At 42.5% G+C, this 17,754-nt stretch overlaps 1 protein-coding gene across 2 annotated transcripts in view; it reads right to left on the bottom strand.

Annotated features, from left to right (window-relative positions):
- Positions 1 to 4,251: 4,251 nt before the first annotated feature.
- LOC105284227 overlaps positions 4,252 to 17,754 on the bottom strand; it is a 197,570-nt gene continuing 184,067 nt past the window's right edge. Inside the window, exons 6-7 of one of the 2 annotated variants that reach the window (XR_002193646.2) lie at positions 5,158 to 5,376; positions 4,252 to 4,794 (exon numbers count right to left, since the gene is read on the bottom strand). The gene's annotated coding sequence lies outside the window, so the exon portion shown is untranslated. Of the gene's footprint in view, positions 5,377 to 17,754 lie in introns of both variants that reach the window. The other variant, XM_020033250.2, reaches the window with a different exon arrangement.

The raw sequence follows: 17,754 nt of genomic DNA, 5'->3' as shown, positions 1-17,754 counted from the left end.
AAATTTGCAGCGAAACGAACTTAGAGCATGAGCTAAACGCGTTTTCCGCAGAGTATGCTAAAGTTGTTAAATTTCAAATTGACAAAGCTCGCGGGGCGATTGAATTATACGGATATAATCTAGTTACTACTGCCATTTAAAATTTTATCTTTCTCCCGTCCAAGTTGAATGACCGGTGATAATCGATATTAAAAAACGACGGAAAAAGAGTTGGAATTAACGTCGCGGGAATAATCGATCATTTCGCGCAGGACGAAAGCGGCTATAATAATTATCGTTACTATTAATGGATCGGAATAACGCGTAGCGACGTCGAATCGCGTAGAAGTCGGATATTATCGGTTGAATATCGATGGAGAGCGTTCTTTCTCGTTTCCATTCGTTGATTCCCCTCTTGTCAAATGCTTTACTCTGCAAAAAGCGACAGATAGAAAAATTTTATGGATTAACATGGAACGACGGATCATTCATGATTTAGATACATATTTCTTTGTGCAAAACCATTTTCTGAGAGACAACGTTTCAAAAGAATATAACTATTGGCGCATAGGTGGACGCATTTTCTATGCAATAGCAATACATTAAGAATTCCTGGTTTTATCACCAAAAGGATCATGTCAATCCTATAATTTATACATCTCTGTGTTATCACGTTTGACGTAAAGCGTTTCACGAAGGTTTTATTAATATTTTAAGAGGTATCGTGAGGCGGAGGATCGCAGACGAGTCGAAGTATTGACTTCCGCAGACGAGAAAACGCAGAAATCGAGGGAGGAAAGCGCGCGCACCTCCGGAACAGTACGATTTATTATTCTGTCGCGAAAGTACGGGGCTCGGATACATGCGAGGGTCGTAATTCTGAAAGGATTGCGACGTTGGGGCCTCCGCTGGAAGAAGACGGGAGATTAAGAGCGGAAGAAGCAGTAATCGAGGTTGATGTAGCGGCGAAGCAGGTCCTTCAGGCTTCTTGGTCTGCGCGCGGTCTGTGTCCTGTAACTCCTGCTTCATAGTGGCGGTTCAAAGGTCACGTAGTGGCCGCTTCGAGTGTACCCTGAAAGCCACATGTGGGAGGAAGAGGGAGAAGAACCACCATCCCGCGCGAGAAAGCAAACTTTCGACCGCTCTTCTGGTCCACGTAGAAAAGCGTTGGTCAGCGTTCCCAAAAGGGAACCACTTATACCTCTTAAGTATAATGGAGGGAACGTTCGTGAGGATGTTCCTGCGTATTTTATGCGCCGGGATCGCAGTAACGCGTAGAAGCACGTGCTGATGCATTAAATATAATTTTCTCGTTATACAATGTACGCGTGTATAACAAAGCATGTGTTATTTCTTTCGTTGATAAAAACATTTTCGGAATGCACCGTTCAATCGGGTGCTCCCTCAAGTATCGTCCTTTTTTATATTTCCGAGCACAAATCCGTGAGTGATCAAAGTTCTCTGGCTCTTCTCTTGGACGAGGCACGAAAGCGAACAGAGAAGAAAATAAATTTAAAAAGATACGGATACACGAAAAAGAGTGCGGGTCTGCGACCACGGGATTATCTGGTCCACAAAATTAATCGCCCGTAGAATTAAAGGTCCTCCTAGATAGGATTACCGTAATTGCCCATCGTTTCCGACAATATGCAAATATTCGCGATTGCTACCTTTTCCTTGCCTCTTCCACCAGCGAATTCTCGTGTAAGCGCTAATTAAACGCGTGTCTTACAGTCAATTTTCGACGATACGAGTAACGGTACGCCAAGTTAGCGGGAATTAACGTGAGACGTTTAACGTTTTCGCGGACATGACGCAAGTCATCTCCGGCAAGTCGTGACGGAAATCCGTATCGCGACGAAAATGACTCACTGCTTGACGCCGCTGTCAAACGATCGAAGCAAGCGTTGACTCAGGGCGTTCGAATCAGCCGCAGTCTAATTGACGGTACCGCCAAGTTCTGCTAACAGTCTTGATTGACTAACTCTGCTTGCCTACGATACTTCGGAGGGTTAACTAATTTTGATTTTCCGCGTTATCTCCCGTTCCTTCTCAGCTGCAACTAGATAATACACACACACACACACGGGGATAATGTAGAGTAATAGAATTAAGTATGATTAACGTAATTCAATCTCGCACGACGTAAATGGATAGTATTACGGCGCCGGCAAATGAGCGAACTTTGGAAGCTCGGATAACTTTGAGAGTACGTTACACACTTATCTTATTTCTTTGCCCAGTCATGAATAATCAGGAGGTGCTTTACCGCATTGCAAGGATACTTATCACGTTACATGATTATTCATTCGCACTATAGAAACCGCTGACTAAAAACGACACGGTACACTCGCAACTCGCTAGCAACGGTAAAAAAGAATCCCTTCCAAAATTGCGTTATTTGCCGTTTGTAGATCCACGCTCGCATTTTTATGGCGGTAAATAGAGGCGTTTATTCATACTATTGGCGTCGCCGCTTGCTATCGCGAGCGAGCAAATATCCCAACGATCGTATAAGCCGCGCGAAAATGGGCCTTAACAGCCGCGGGGCCAATCCCGCGAAGGGTAACGTCGGGTGCAGCGAACGTCGAGCAGGGAAGAGTCGATGGCGTCGGGTTGGGGTGGCTCTTGAGCGCGGATTTACGTGACGGGGGAAGTATACGTGTGCTATGCCACCAGCCGGATATCCGGATACTCGGATATCCGAACGACGTCGATCCGGATTGTATCGGCGCACGGTAGTCGGGACCGATCGTTGCGCGTATCGCGGAAAGTAGACAGCCTCGGTTGTCGAGAGTCGAGATGGCTCACGATGCAAAGGATCGAGGGGTCCGGAGGCTGGGAGGAAGAGAGGGCGGTGGATTTATCACGGGTACGCTCGCGGTAATCAGTTTTTTGTCGGCGATGAAACGCGCGGTAGTGACGCGCGTGACAGATTTATTGCGTGCTCGAGAGGGCTGCACGTTGCTGCAGCTATTGGCGCGCGCGTACACTGCGTGCTCGCGTGCGCGTATAATAATGACGAACATATTTTACAATTTATTCTGTTGCGGGATTTATGGTAATTTATTGGCGGGTTCGCTGCGTTATTTATTATTGTTTTACCTATTATACGCGCGCGCGTGCCTGCTCTGCGCTCGCAATATTTCAATAGCATATTAACGACGCGATTTTGCGCTTTGAATATTTGTAGTGCACCGGGGCGGAATAGCGACAGCGGCGAGATTCGTGGCCCACAATTTTCACGCCGCGTTCTCTTCCGTAACGTGACTTATCCTTTCCGCATTGTTCATTTTCGCGAATTCTCAATTGGCAAAACACGCTTTTTCGCACCAATTCCCGTGATAATTAGCGACGTAATAATTATCGCTTCAGATAATTCATATCTTTCAAGCGTCACATTTTTTACTTTTTACTCAAACAGATAATTACCGAAAAGAACAAGTTGTAACACGAAGTTACGACTTGCGAATGTTCGCGAAGTCGGAAGCAGACTAGAAATTACGACTCGATCCGCCCGCGTAGGTGAGTCTCGCGCTGATGTAAGATGCATCCTGGAGGAAGTCGCAGACGTGAGAATCGTGAGGTTCGTTGACCCAATCCATAATTAACCGCACGTACGAGATTCCAGGGACAATGTGTGCGCTTGAAGGCTCGCGCGGCATAATGTACCCGAACCTTTGATTCGTGCGGCGGAGGAGATCAAGGTGAAGCAAGCGTACGGAGAACCCCGGGAAAGTCAATGCTGACGTTCCTGAAACGTTGCGCGCGTATACTCCGTTCGGGCGCATTCTATGTAAATAGCAATCCAGTTTGCTCAAGGATCAGCAACCCTCAGATTTAGGGGCTTTGGCCGACGGGGGTTTCCGTCTTTGCGCCTCCGTTCTTGATCCTTCAGGCTTACCTCGGGCGTCTGGTATCGCCTTATCATATTCTCTCTCTCTCCCTCTTTCCTCCCTCGGTCTCTCTTCCTCTCCTTTCTTTGGCACACGAAGTGGCCCGCGACGGAAAAAGTTATCGGCTCCTCCTGGTCATTGGATGTCTTTTTTCACTAGATTTACCCCGTTTTGTCATGAATCTCGTACTTTTTCACTTTCAACCAGTGCTGTGAGAGGCTCGGAAAATAAAATTGCGAGGATAAAAATTTCATCAGGAATGTTAAAAGATGAAAAGTGAATAAAAGAAAAAAAATAAAAATAATAGGATATAATAATGCATAATTATGTTACGCTTACGATTTGACGGATTAGAATTAGGCTCGTTTGTTTTAGTTATACTCATTCATTGTAATACATATTGGATACAATATACCTCTCTAAGGAGATGGAAATCATATTACGCTCGCTTCCGAACGCAAATTATACCCACATTTTCGTGCATGAGAGATCCGTATAACATTATCTCTTGCATTTAGCATGGAAAGCGACTCGAAATAACAGTATTATATATCAATTCAATTCCGAGCTTCTTGATATAAGTAATTTAAATAAGCGATTTAGATATCTCCAAGATAATGGAGAATTTAATTTAAATAAAAAGAGATGATGTAGGGCGAGATTGAGATCGGTCGGCTTTGATGTTTCGCTTGAGTAAGTGACTGGATTTAATCGTTTTCGCGGACGTCTCGTTCCAAGTTCCAAGAAGTCCTAAGGAAAGATTTGCACTGTCCGGAGGGGTCTCGAGCACGGTTGAACGGCACTTCGTCGGCAGACTTTGCGGCGAAACACTTTCATTAGGATGGAAACTTAATTAGGATGCCCTCAGGTTCGGAGAACTCTGCAACTTGCTCCCAAATCGATCTTGTCTCCGGGTTCACTAAAATGTCAATGACGATCAACTTTGCAATATCGCTTTGAGCGTCCTTAAAGAATAAGCTGGATAGAATCAATTAATTTTCTATGATCGATCGCAGCAAGTATTGTTGAACGTTCAGACATTTAAATAAATACATTTATGAGTTTAAATAAATCTTTCGCAGTCATCATTTGTTAATCTTCTATTAAAAGTGGCATGTTGATCATCAAGTAAAATTAATCGAATGCAACTGATTCCCGCCTTTAAGGGAATCCATAAAACGAAAATTGAACGTGCGTGAAGGCGCACTTTCGGGAGATGAAATAATGTTTATTGTTCTACCGACATTCCGAATGCGACCGTGTCTCGCAATATGAAACACACCGGCACATCAAGCACTGTTACGTCGGTGCGTAGCTGCAGGGGAAGAAGGATAAGTCGTGGTCCGTCTTGATTTCCCTGTAGAGCAGTGCGGGGCATCAAGAAGCGTCGTCGTTCTCCGTACATCAACGGGTCGCTTTCCCCTGTTGGGCCCTTTAAATTCGCACGACATCAGCCAGTAACACGAGGGCGAGTCACAAAGACCGCACAGGATGTCCGCGACTGTAAAAAATTAAAAAGACGTTAAAACTTCGTTACAACGATGAACGACGGACTCGGAAAGTGGGTGTCATAAACTTTGGGCGCTTTTCCGTTATCTCCGTCATGGGTGAGCACATGAAAATATTATATTGAGAGTTTCGTGCCACTCGCGATGACTTAGTTGGAGCAAATTCGCGAATTCTATTTGCGCGCTGGAAGCGTATCCGCGAGAAACCCATTAACACTTTTTTAATTCGTGATATATGCGGAATGTACGTACACATACGAATGAGACAACGAGATTTAGGATCTTTTAGCGCCACAAATCTGTTACGCGGGATAATACGGATTTTGCGATATCTTTTTTCTCTTTCTTTCGTGCGAGAATGGAGAATTACCTGGTACGCATTCAAAAATGCATCCCGGGAAATTGATGTATTTTGAGGGCCCGCGGCTCCGAGGAAGATAACTACTAATTTGTCTAATCCATCTTTGCACCAGCTACGTACATCTTCGCCAGTAATGGATTCGAGAGTGGTGCCGCTCTTGGACGGATGATCGATGGCCGGAAAACTTAGGAACAATAGAGGTTCAAGGCCGTAAACTTCATTCGGAGGGGCCGCAGGGCTGCGTTAAAGGGCATGGGAGAATGGAGAGCATGCTAGACAAGATTCATGATAAATTATGATCAATATAAATCTGCTGGAGAAAAACATCTAACAATTCTTCTTTATTTAGAGACCGCCGGATAAAGATAATCTCTATGGATATAAAGCGTTCTCTTAGCAATCTATTTATAATCCAATGTACAGGGTGACATTTTGCGTGTGCGACGCGTTCCTCGCATGAAAGATATCGTACATAACGTCGATTTCTGTATGCTTTTTGCACGCACGTATTATCGTATCTTTCACATGCAAGGTGAAACATTTATTTTTATCATACTTTTATCGAATTTGCATAAAGTACAAGTGAACTATGTAACAATAGGTATAACGAACAGTGCTCGATGCACTTTTATTTAATGCGAAATATTCAGCTTTTAAATAACAAATTCTCAGTGGTTATGAAGTCAGATTTGCTTTTATATTCGTTCATATTTAATATAGATATTGCATTTTTATATATTATTCAACACAATTCGCGTATTTTATATATTATTTAACTCAAATGTTTTCGGTTTTATCGATATTACGCGAAATGGAAATACATGTAATCGAGGAAATGATATCGCGAATGATCAGACGGATTGCAGTTCGGGGAAGGGCGGCGTAAAAAATAAAAAAAACAGAGAAATGTATCGCGGGAACTGCGTGTCGAGTGTTTGACACATAAAAGCTTTTAACACCTCTTTTCCACCATCGGATAGCCAGTAAAATATATCCGATATAACGTAACGAAAAGTTATAAGCGTGCGACGCGAGGGCGAAGTGTCCTTCCGTTGCGAAGGCACCGTCTTTATTTTTTCGCGAACTTGGTATTCTCCATCGTTCTCAACAGGTTCCCGCGCGATTTCAGATCCATCCACCGAGAGGAGACAATGTTTAAGAATTTTGTTGGGATCGATACGAAGTTGAACGCGACGGGACGCGATCGGACGACGCGATAGTTCGCTTTATTCAGCGAACTTATTCGGAATCCCCTTCCTTTCAACTTTCAACTCAACCGACTTTCAGCAGCTGCGTATATCGCGAAGCTTAAAATATTCGCTTGAGGGAGCTCTCCGGGGCACGAGTAAAGCCAAAAGTTGACTCACGCGGAAGGGCCATTGACACTTCTCCCCGAGCAACCATCCTCAAAACGCGACAGGTTTACTGGCGAATTCTGTCTTTATCCGATAAAGAAGGAGGTGACCTTCATGCGTCGCATCAACAACGGATGTAATCTGTGCAAAGCAATAAGCGGAGCGTGAGAGATAACGAAATAGTCATCTCGATAAGAGGCGCGTGTAACAGAAACAAATTATCTGCGGGGAAATAAAGGACGTCGGCTTGCGGCGGAGCATATTTTCCGTCTGATAAATTACGGGGGCGCCGCGCGCCGACTATAGAACTTTAACCCTGCGAACGTGAGCCTCATTTTTATCGCGAGGCCCGCCGCCGCTATTAGGAAGCTCCGCGCTATCGCGCTCATAGTTATTACGCGCATGATTTAGGACGCGGCCGGGCGCGAGACGGAACTGCAGGAGGAAAGACGTCTTCATTCGATAATTGAAAGATTAATCCGCGCCGGCTGCGCGCGAGCAACTGCAGCGAGCGGCAACCGCGAGCAAGGAGGATTTTAATTCCGCGACGACGGCAGGTAGGCGTCTCTCCGCTCGCACATCGCGAGCTATTTCATATTCATGGTGCAGGTACCGCGCAGTGTTCTGTTAATTTCATCGTCGTCGAGGATCCGCGTCGCGCCGCGCCATGGCGAAGTGTGCATGGTGCCCGCGGAAATATGTGCCACAAATCATAAACCACCTTCGCCAGCGGGAAATTGAATCGAAGGCGCGGAAGCGGCTGGTAGCCGCACGGCTTGCTTAAAACGTCCGGTCGATCGATAAATCTTGACGCCAATGGGAGATACGGTTCCGGGGGTGCATCGTTATGCGCTTGTCTTTTGTGTGCCTGCGTACAATGTATACAGTGAGCTTCTTCCCTGATTTAAGGGTTTTTGATAAGCTGATTTCCCTCCCCTGTGATTTATGTCGCATGGAAATAACGTGGCTCGAAGAACGCGTACGTCTTCAGGGTCCTGAAGTTATGTTGTTGTAACATTATATCATTTCATATTTCTTGTGAAATAATATGAATCAGCACTTTCATAAAATTACAATTGTTAAGCTCCTTGAGATTTTTTTCATCCACTTAAAAGCGAGACGTATCTCTTTCTCTCTCTGCAAAACGCAGAGACTCGGACTGCTATAAAATTACTGTAGAAAACCTGTTTTGTGTGTCTGTCCCGCCTTTTCCGCGACTACTTCGCGAACTTGAAGACAGAAGCTGCCTGAGTAAGCGAGAAAATGCGCCTCCAACTTAACGCCAAAATGTTTAAGGTTGATTTTCACGCGGATGCATCTTGACACGTCCGTGATTCGCGGTGCTCGTCAGGTACATTCTCCCGGCGAATATATAGTAAGGTCTGGAGAGAACGCCACTCGCGTACACCCGTCGCGGAACTTCCTCAAGCTCTGCAAAACTTTATACGGGACATAATATTTTATTTTAACTTCGCCTGTTTACGTTTCGCAATAACAGAGAGCTAAAACCGTTGAAATCAAAGAGCTTGAATAATCATATTTCTGCGCCAGCGAATAATTCCTTAGAAATTAATTTAATTATTCGTACATTTGCATAATCCTTCCTTCGGAACACGTTTCACGTGGTGAAAAATGCATTTTTTAGGATAAATGATTGCCAAATTTTTACCGTAAATAGAGATATCTGTTTCGACCAGTCATTACGTTTTTGGGGAACACATCTTATCGCTTTTTAGGTCGTGCATTATCGGAACCGATGCGATGCCGGAAATAATCGATGATACATGGTTGGAGGTATCGGTTATTCCAGGGGAAGATCGCTTCGGCGTCACAGCGTGAAAAATCTACTTGTTCCCGGAGCGTGGATTATTTTAAGCTGCTCGTCGCGTACACACACGTGCATATACACGGGGGACTCGCTTGCGAATACAAGGAATACGCGTTTCCACGTTACCGTTATATGTTGCTCCCTTTTCTCCTTTTTCGCAGCAAGATCTATCGGAATATTTTAGAAAAAATGCTATTCAAACACATAGATCGGCTGGTCGAGTTCTCGTTAAAAATTTCTAGTTGTTTGACTAGTTTCGCTGTATTCACGAGCTTGTGTTGCGCTGGAAAAACAAAATTTTGAATTACGGCTACGATATGGGATTTAGGATGATAAACTTGTGTCTAATTAATTTAGAGTGTTCGGGAGAGCGAAAAATTTCACAATATTTATATACTATCAAATATTTATTTAAAAATTTATTAGAAAATTTATCTCATTCTTGACATTTTGAATGTCAAGACTAAAACTTCCACATTTTGCCAGGTAGCGGTTTTCTTTAATTGCGTTGTATTGTTTCACGAGATATTATCGGAAACACGAAGTAACATCGAACGGCGAGATCCGCCGCGCCGGATACTCTCCTCCGCGGATGAGATTCTAAACTTCTTCGGACAGAATTCCAAAGGAAAGTCGACTCGAATGGCGAAAGAAAAAGGAGAACGCCGGCTAGCTTTCAAGAGTAGGACGCGGCTGGCCGCTTCGTCCATCTACAAGGCCAAAGTTTTTTCACGGGATTAGTCGGAGCAAATGAATTCACAGGGACCGCATTGCATTCGGGAAAGTTCCCATTTATGCGGCGAGCCGGCTCCTCGCTCGATGTCGTTATCGATAATTAGTCTGCGAGCGCGGAGGGAAAATTCGCCAGATAGTGAAAACGAGGGAAAAAAGAGGAACGATATCAGCGAAAAGACGGGATAAAGAAAGTGAAAGATCGTGGGTGGACGATCATGAATTCACCGGAACTTTGTGAAGACGATCAGGTCTATCATTCGAAAGGGAACTTTCGCGCGCTCGTGAATCAACTTGCCTCATTTTGATCGCATTTGCCTCTTCCAGTCCTCCATGTATCCAGTCGTTACAACGTAGGCGTGCACCTTGATGTAACGATTATTCATGCCGTTAAATTCGCTTTACGTTAATTGCCTCTGCAGGCTACGCTCGGTAGGATACGTTAAACGTTCAGGCGCGGAGCGCAGTTGCCGCGGCGTGGCGGCTGCAATTGCACATTCAGCTGCGAGGCCACCTTGATGAGCATATCCGAACCTTTGGTGCTTAGTCGTAAAGCGTATATGTATGTAAAAGACAAAATTCCGTTTACGGCCAAGTTATCGAAGCTCCCGATGGAGTGTCAAACTTGTCTCAGACGATACATGCTCGATTATCGTTGAAGTTACGCACGCGCTTATGAGCGCGCCGAAGTGACATTCTCTCGCTCGCTCGCGTGCTCGCGTGACGTGCAAGTCGTTATGATTTCGTATTATGAGGACTTGACGACTGATGAATAATGGCATTATAACGGTCGATACGATCTCGCTCATTTACGAGAGACACATTACCGTGCGCATTAAAGCTGCAGTGCAGCGTTGCTTTAGTATCGCCGTTGAATGCATTTTTAAATGTGCCGTACGTCACACTGCTAATTACCACCTGTCGAGCTTCGCGATTTCGTTCCTTATTGCAGGTCCTTGTCATTCATTCTCATTGCGCTAAATTTGAGTTTTATCGGTAGTATAATGTTAGCTAGAAACAATTTATTTGCACGTATTTTGCAAATAATAAATTATGTAAGTGGTCAAGTTGTCATTCACTTGTGCATGAAATTTTAATAGCTAAACGAATATAATGTATTATATTTGTTAGTGCTTTAATTAACGTATTGCATTATGCAATATGCTTTAAATATGCATTTGAATTAGTAAAGTAGCAAATTAATATGAAATATCTAATTAAATATTTCCACATAATCAGGAACAATCAGGGTATATGTGAATACATGTGAAGATTTTATTGTAAACTTACTCCTTTTCCATTGATGAAATATTATAGATGATTAATGCCGTTGTTTCACTGCCGGAAACTTTCTGAACTCAGTTATCATGGGCTGCATTATACCGTATGTTACTCATGCGGAGCTAATGCCCTTATTTCCAAAGCCATTTAACTTAAATAGACCGAAATATTATCAACATGTTAGCCGTTGGGCGAAACGGTAGTACAAGTCACGTTACTCATTCCGAGCAACAAAGGGTTTATGTGAAAATACTTAATGTAATATGCAGTTACGGTACTTATTACGGTATTTCCTGCGATAGAAAAAAATGTAAAACAAAGGAGCTTTATTGTATTTCTGCAATGTGATAAATGATAAATATGGAATTTTACAGAGGGTTTTATTACGTTACGGTAATAACTGTCAAAGTGTAACATGATTATTATTGACTTACGTCATCTGCACGATATTGTTATTCCAATCTTTTCACTGACAAACCTCATGCATAAGTCGTTATAAAATCCTCGCCGGCATTTAAATGATATCATTGTATAAACCCGGATAATTTACATCGTACCATCCGTTCTTCGTTCGCATCTTTAGACGGATCGCGCGATTCCGCCATCAGACATTGTGGACTATGGTGGATCGTTAATCACGTTAACCCGAATCGACGATTTTTCTCCTATTGTCAGCTTATCGTAACAGTTGCATTGACCCCGCCACGTTGCTGGGAAGTTACCGCGAATGTTGCCCGTTGCTCACTCCGCGTCCAAAAATTATTTAAAAAATTATACTACTTTCTTCGTATTTTCATAATATATCTTTAATTAAATAAAGTAGTTTTATTCTTGATCAGAATCTTTAATTTCTTTTTTTCAAAAAAAATATGAAATGTCAGTAGGGAAAAGGCAAAGAGCCTATAAACAGCAAATTAATCATGAGAATTAAGATTGAGGAGAGGATATAATAGATTAAATAGATTATATAGAGACTCGGAATTGCATCTTTTTTCTAATATTCCTCAAAGTATCTGCGCATCTCATGTTTAGATCTAGTTCAGTAGCTACTGGTTAACTCAACGAAGTCGGTCTTTCGGTTTTCTCTTCCATCTTCTCCGTTGTCCTCTTTTTTTCTGTTTGCGGATGTCGCGAATGTCTTTCTTTTTTCGTAACAACGGCCACGTTGCAGCGGCGACGGCTCGTTGAACGGGCAACGCGAAAGTTCGTCCTCTCGGCTTCCTTCCTTTGCACTTTGGTCCTTTCGTTCTTCCCCGTTACCCTTCCTCCTCTTTACGTCCTCTTGCTGCACCGACCATGGTATACCCAGGTCGCGCGTAAATTACGCGACAAAAGAGAAAGAACGAGAGAGTAAGAGAGAGAAAAGAGGGAAGTTGAGACGGAGCTAGGAGGAGAGGACCGAGCTGGTGACGGCTCGTTAGGCATTTATAAATAAATAATTCAGACGTTCCTAAATAAATGCTCCACAGCGTCGCGTTATCTCCGTTCCGTGGATTCTCATCTGAGACAATGGCAACGAATCCACGAAAGAATACCGAGGTGCACAATTCGAGCATTATCTTTTTCTTTTGTAGTATTTGATACAGCTGCAGAATTTTCAAATATTAGAACAAAAGCATGATACACAGAACGCTTATTTCTCACAATATTACTGATTATTTCAGGAAATTAGAGTCGGTGGAAATTGTGAGTTAAACATTTCGCAGTTTACCGCAGTAACGTAGAATTTGCACGACAATAATAATTATCGTATTGCAATCTTTAATATCCAACTCCTCAGAACACAAGGCATGATTCTTCATTTTCTATAGAGGAGAATGAATAGTAATTCATTTCAAACGCAGTTCCACAAAATTACATACCTTTTAAATTATTTCTTATTAAATAACACGCGTACAAGACCTTCTTCCGTGATATCTTATTTAAATAAAAATATAATTTCATTACACATGATATAATGAAAAAGAGAACAACGGTCGGTCGCGTGGTTCGACGAGACTCGTTAGACATTCGTCGATAAATAATTCATTCGTCCCGCTGTGAAAACAAACACTCGACAGTCCCTCATTAAGACAACGACTGTGTACCGCGCAGCACTTAAAACTACCCTCGGTGAGCACTGGCTGGGCTGGAGTCGCGGCAGGGCATCGTGTAACGAATGCAGTTAATTGATTCCTCACGGAATCGCGATGTAAAACGAATGCGGAATGATGCGGCTGCGATACCTGGTGACGAGAGAGCGTCTCGCTTTTCTGAAAACGTAATGGCGTAATCTGAATTTTAACGCGATTTTGATTTAAGTGACGGGCGTTTATTCCCACGTGAACGCGCGACTCGCCGCATAAATTAAGTGTCGCCGGGAAACGCGAATGATTCCGTTCATCTTACAATTTGCAGGGATTTTCCCTGGTCCGGATGTAGAGGCGCAACATGGCGAATTATATAGTTCGCAATGCCGTCATTTGTCCGATGATTTCGTTCAAGTATTCTCTCTCGGAAGTGAAGCGAAATCCGCGCTCATTTTCCATGTGTTACGCTCCGCGCTTTGTTCACGCTCGCGCTTCGGCACGTTGCTCGAGGATACCATCGGGATTTACAGTAAAAAAATAACGTTGCAGAATTCTTGTGGGAATTTTCAACGCACCCGATCTGCCACAGTGATGTAAAAGGCGCGCGCGAAAAGAGATTGTTATCCAGCTTGCAGAAACGAGCAGGTTCTTTGTGGAAATGACTGCAACTCACGAAGCTGACACGTACTTGCGTAGAAGTTCGGCAACCGATAATAAAAATCCAGCACTAATTGTGAAAACCATGTTCAAATATTGCTCTTTGGAATTGCTGCTTGAAAACAGTCCAGTGTAATTTTCGTACATCGTATTGTCACGGGATATAATAATTCAGCCTCCGGTAATTAGTTTGCTCCACCGATTTTTATGTGAATAAATATGTAACATTTGAGGAATTATAGAAAAGACGATAGCTCAAAACAAACTGGATCGGAGCGATCGTCCTTGGCGACCGGAGGCGGTATACATTACTTACAGGAAATAGCTTTTCGTTGTGCAGTTCCGTGCGAACCGTCCTTCGGAACTAATATTTAAAAGCGCATTAAAATGTCGACTGTGCTTGGCATTCCCTTAACTCGCGGGATGTATCGAGGAACGATTCCATTATACCGAAGTGACTGGCGAAGGCAGATGATATGCAGAGAGTGGACCAAGTGACTGTTACCATCCATAGTATTTTTGAAATAACGCGAGTGAAGGAAATACGTTCATTTCGATATCAGCTGCATCGACGTAGTGATCTGATCTGACAGTGACATTAAAATCTAATTAGTGAATTATAGTGAAGTGTGAACTGTATGAATATAGTGAACTGTATTTTTCTACATGTGCAGTGCAACGCAGGCGATTCTGTTGTTGGAGCGACTGCATCAGTGGATTTCATCACATATCGGTGAGTGATTAATTTCATTCTTTTCGAGAAATTTTGAGTTGTAATATCAGTTTCTAGTATTGTTCAGTTTGTTTTATGAAAAAGATAAAAAGTTCTGAAAAGACAAAATCATAAAGCTACTGCAAAGATGGAAAATGGAATAAAACGGCACATATATAGTTGAATAAATATTCATATATGTATAATTATCTTGAAATTTCACTGAAAGAACGCTACACGAACTTTTATCACAACTTAATATAAATCGCATTGATATTGTACGACAGTAATTTATTTATCTTACTTTCGTTTTACTATTCTCTTAATGTTTTGGAAACGTTGATCTTTGATGATATCGAAAAGAATGCGAATAGCGATCGTGCCTTTAAAAACTGTCAAGTGAGAGAGATACGCGACGGGAAATGGGCTCGTTTTGTACCAAGTGACACGTACTTCCGGTGAAGCGCGAGAACAACGTCGGCTTTAAAATAAACGGAATTCTGGGCGTCCGTGACGTTTCGCGACACTACCGACGAAAAATGAAGCTTATTTTTCTATTTGAGGCGTAAGAACACCGAGTTTCCCTGCACGGCTACATTTTACCCTGCAGAAATATGCACAGTCGTGAATCAAGGAACAAAAGCGCCCGTGCATTGTTCCTCGATGCAAAAAAGTTAGAACATGGATAATAATAAATACAAGACCACATATTACTTACCTGCTGAAATTAATTCCGTAGAAAAATAACCAAATTATTACAGATAATATATAATTACAGTTACAATTTAATTACATAATCTCTGATTCCGATTTTATTTATACGATAGCATAATTCCTCACAAAAAATGTAATAAGCTCTTAAAATTAAAACGAATTGAATCGTTTAAGCGATGATCAAGTAAGAAATGATAAAATAAAATTTAATCCTGCGTTATAAACTATCGCGAATATTCGATGCGTCGATGGTGATCGATGGGCGTCATCGGAAGAGCAACGTGTTAGGTCACGGAGCACACGAGGCTGATAAAGAGCGTATTGGCTATCTACGCGTTCGCTGCAGATTCTGCATCCACCAGGTCAGGTCTTGGGCGTTCGTCTCGCGACTCGGTAGCAACAGTGACGAAAGAAGTGTATCAATCTCTCGATATGCCCGTGGAAGTCACGTAGCCCAGGTTATTCACTTCATTCTTCCTGTCGCGCTCCGCCGTCGATCTCTCGCTCTCGTTTATCTGTTCTTTCTTTCTCTCTCTTTTTTTCTCCTTCCCATCTTCTCTTTATATGCAATCTTTCCTTAACAGCACCGCGTAAATTTCATTCGCGATAATACCGATAAGTCTTCTCGTGCAGTCTCCTGCAACGCGCGTCTGTATCGTTCTCAACTTCGCTCAATCGTGTCTGGCGATTCGCGCAACGTTTCGGTACAATGTCTCGTTAACGCGATAGATCTTCCATGGCAGCAGTACGCGAGATAAAAATTCTAACGCCGAAATGATATATTGGCCTTTAGATGGATGGGGCGATTATGTACCGTGAGTCGCAGTGGAAAAAGACGGGCGCGCGTTCATTGTCAGACACGCAGTGGTAAAAGTAAGTTCATGCACCGGCACCGCGCTGTTATTTCCTTCACGTAATAATGGACACGGAAACTGGCGCCCGTTAATCACGCTCTATTATTCACGCTTTTCTTGTAATTGTTGCAATTTTTGCTCCGTTGTTTCACGTATGTTCCGTCTCTGTCGAACGTCAACGAAGTTTGATCAAAATTATTTTCAGTTTTATGCTTGATGAAATATACGACTGCGAGAGTGGCGTCAAAAAATTAAAAACGGTTGCGTTTAAATAAAGTGAGAGGTTTTTTCTTAAATTAGTAACCAGTCGGCGATAATTTGATTCTGATAAATGCGTGATAGCGAAATGAAAGTGCGGCAAGAAGAAATCAAATCAGTCGATTTAATTGACGAACATTGCGAAAGCACGGCGGAATCCATCAACGCGAGAATTTCTATATTTCGTATCTACATACGCGACTTGCATCGCACTGACCTCATCAAGCGCATTTTTAGATTTAATTTCGGATTCGGCAGAGCATTCGGTAGAGGCGCGCGCGTATTTTGTAACGACGTGATATATTATAAAATTGATTTATCACGCGTCCTGCGTGCCCGATACAAATTGAAATAACGTTATGAGAGAATTAGTAACTCATTTGCATGCTTGTCTTTCCTCTTAATCGCAGGGGATATTTTCCATCTGCATATTACGTATATAATATCGCATGTAATGCTTGTTAATTATCTCATTATTAATGAAACTTTGCTTTTGCATTTCGTATTAATCAATATCGTGCTTATTGCTTGGATCTTTGCGTCGGTGGCACTCTCGTTTCCATTTGTTCAATTGATAATCATCGAGCATAACGTCGGGATTGCCAACTAATTCGCGAACGAAAAACGTATTGGCCGATTTGATCGGTCCTCGTGTAAGATCAAATCTGATGTAACCCGAGAAGCGGGAATTATAACATTATTGCGCGATCGTTAAATTTCGAGTGGCCTGTGTAACGCGACAACACTGCCTGCGCTGGTTGCACCAGTCGAACAAATTTCTACGCTAGTGGAGTCGTGTAACCGGTTGTTTAAGCATTGTAACGGTAATATTTCTGCATTCACGCGAATATAACATAGAGATTATAGACGATGTTATTACGTGTATCGCGCGACCCGCGTAATCCCACTATCGCAATTGTTTTTAACGACTTTAATCAGCGTCAAATATATTCCACTTTCGCGTTAAATTATGCGCGTTGTACGAGAGGGCCAATTCGAGAGCATTTATTAAATCCCACAACGCCGAAATCAAAACTGCATTTGCATCATAAGTTATCGTGATCTGCGAACGAACTGCCGAAACACAGTATATTCTGTTCTTACGCGATCTTCTTCACGAAATTGTTTTCGCAGATTGTTATTTTTTTATCATGTTTGCAATGTGCAAGAAATTTCTTTTGTGCAATAACTTTTACAGTTTAATTTTACCTGTTTTCATATGCGTGTGACGTATTTTTTTGTGACTGCGTCGAACGAAAAATTGACATAGACGAAGTTTTGTAAAATATGTCCAGCGAACGTGTAAACATATTTTACGGACGTAAAGCACGTTTAATCGCATCGTCGCCACTGTTCGCTAAACATTCAAATTAAAGCAATATTTACTGACTGAAAAATTTTTCGGTTTGCACGGGATTTACGAAAGCAGCGAGGCTTAATCAAATTCCACGCGCTTCAATCAATTTTTGCGCCTGGCGTTACGCGCGACAATATTTATCTTTTATCATGCAGTTTCACGAATATATATGTATATTTTATTTTGATTCACG

Source organism: Ooceraea biroi, chromosome 12 (genome assembly GCF_003672135.1).
Source record: "Ooceraea biroi isolate clonal line C1 chromosome 12, Obir_v5.4, whole genome shotgun sequence".
NCBI classification, from domain to species: domain Eukaryota; kingdom Metazoa; phylum Arthropoda; class Insecta; order Hymenoptera; family Formicidae; genus Ooceraea; species Ooceraea biroi.
This window is presented reverse-complemented; position numbering and strand designations above follow the sequence as displayed.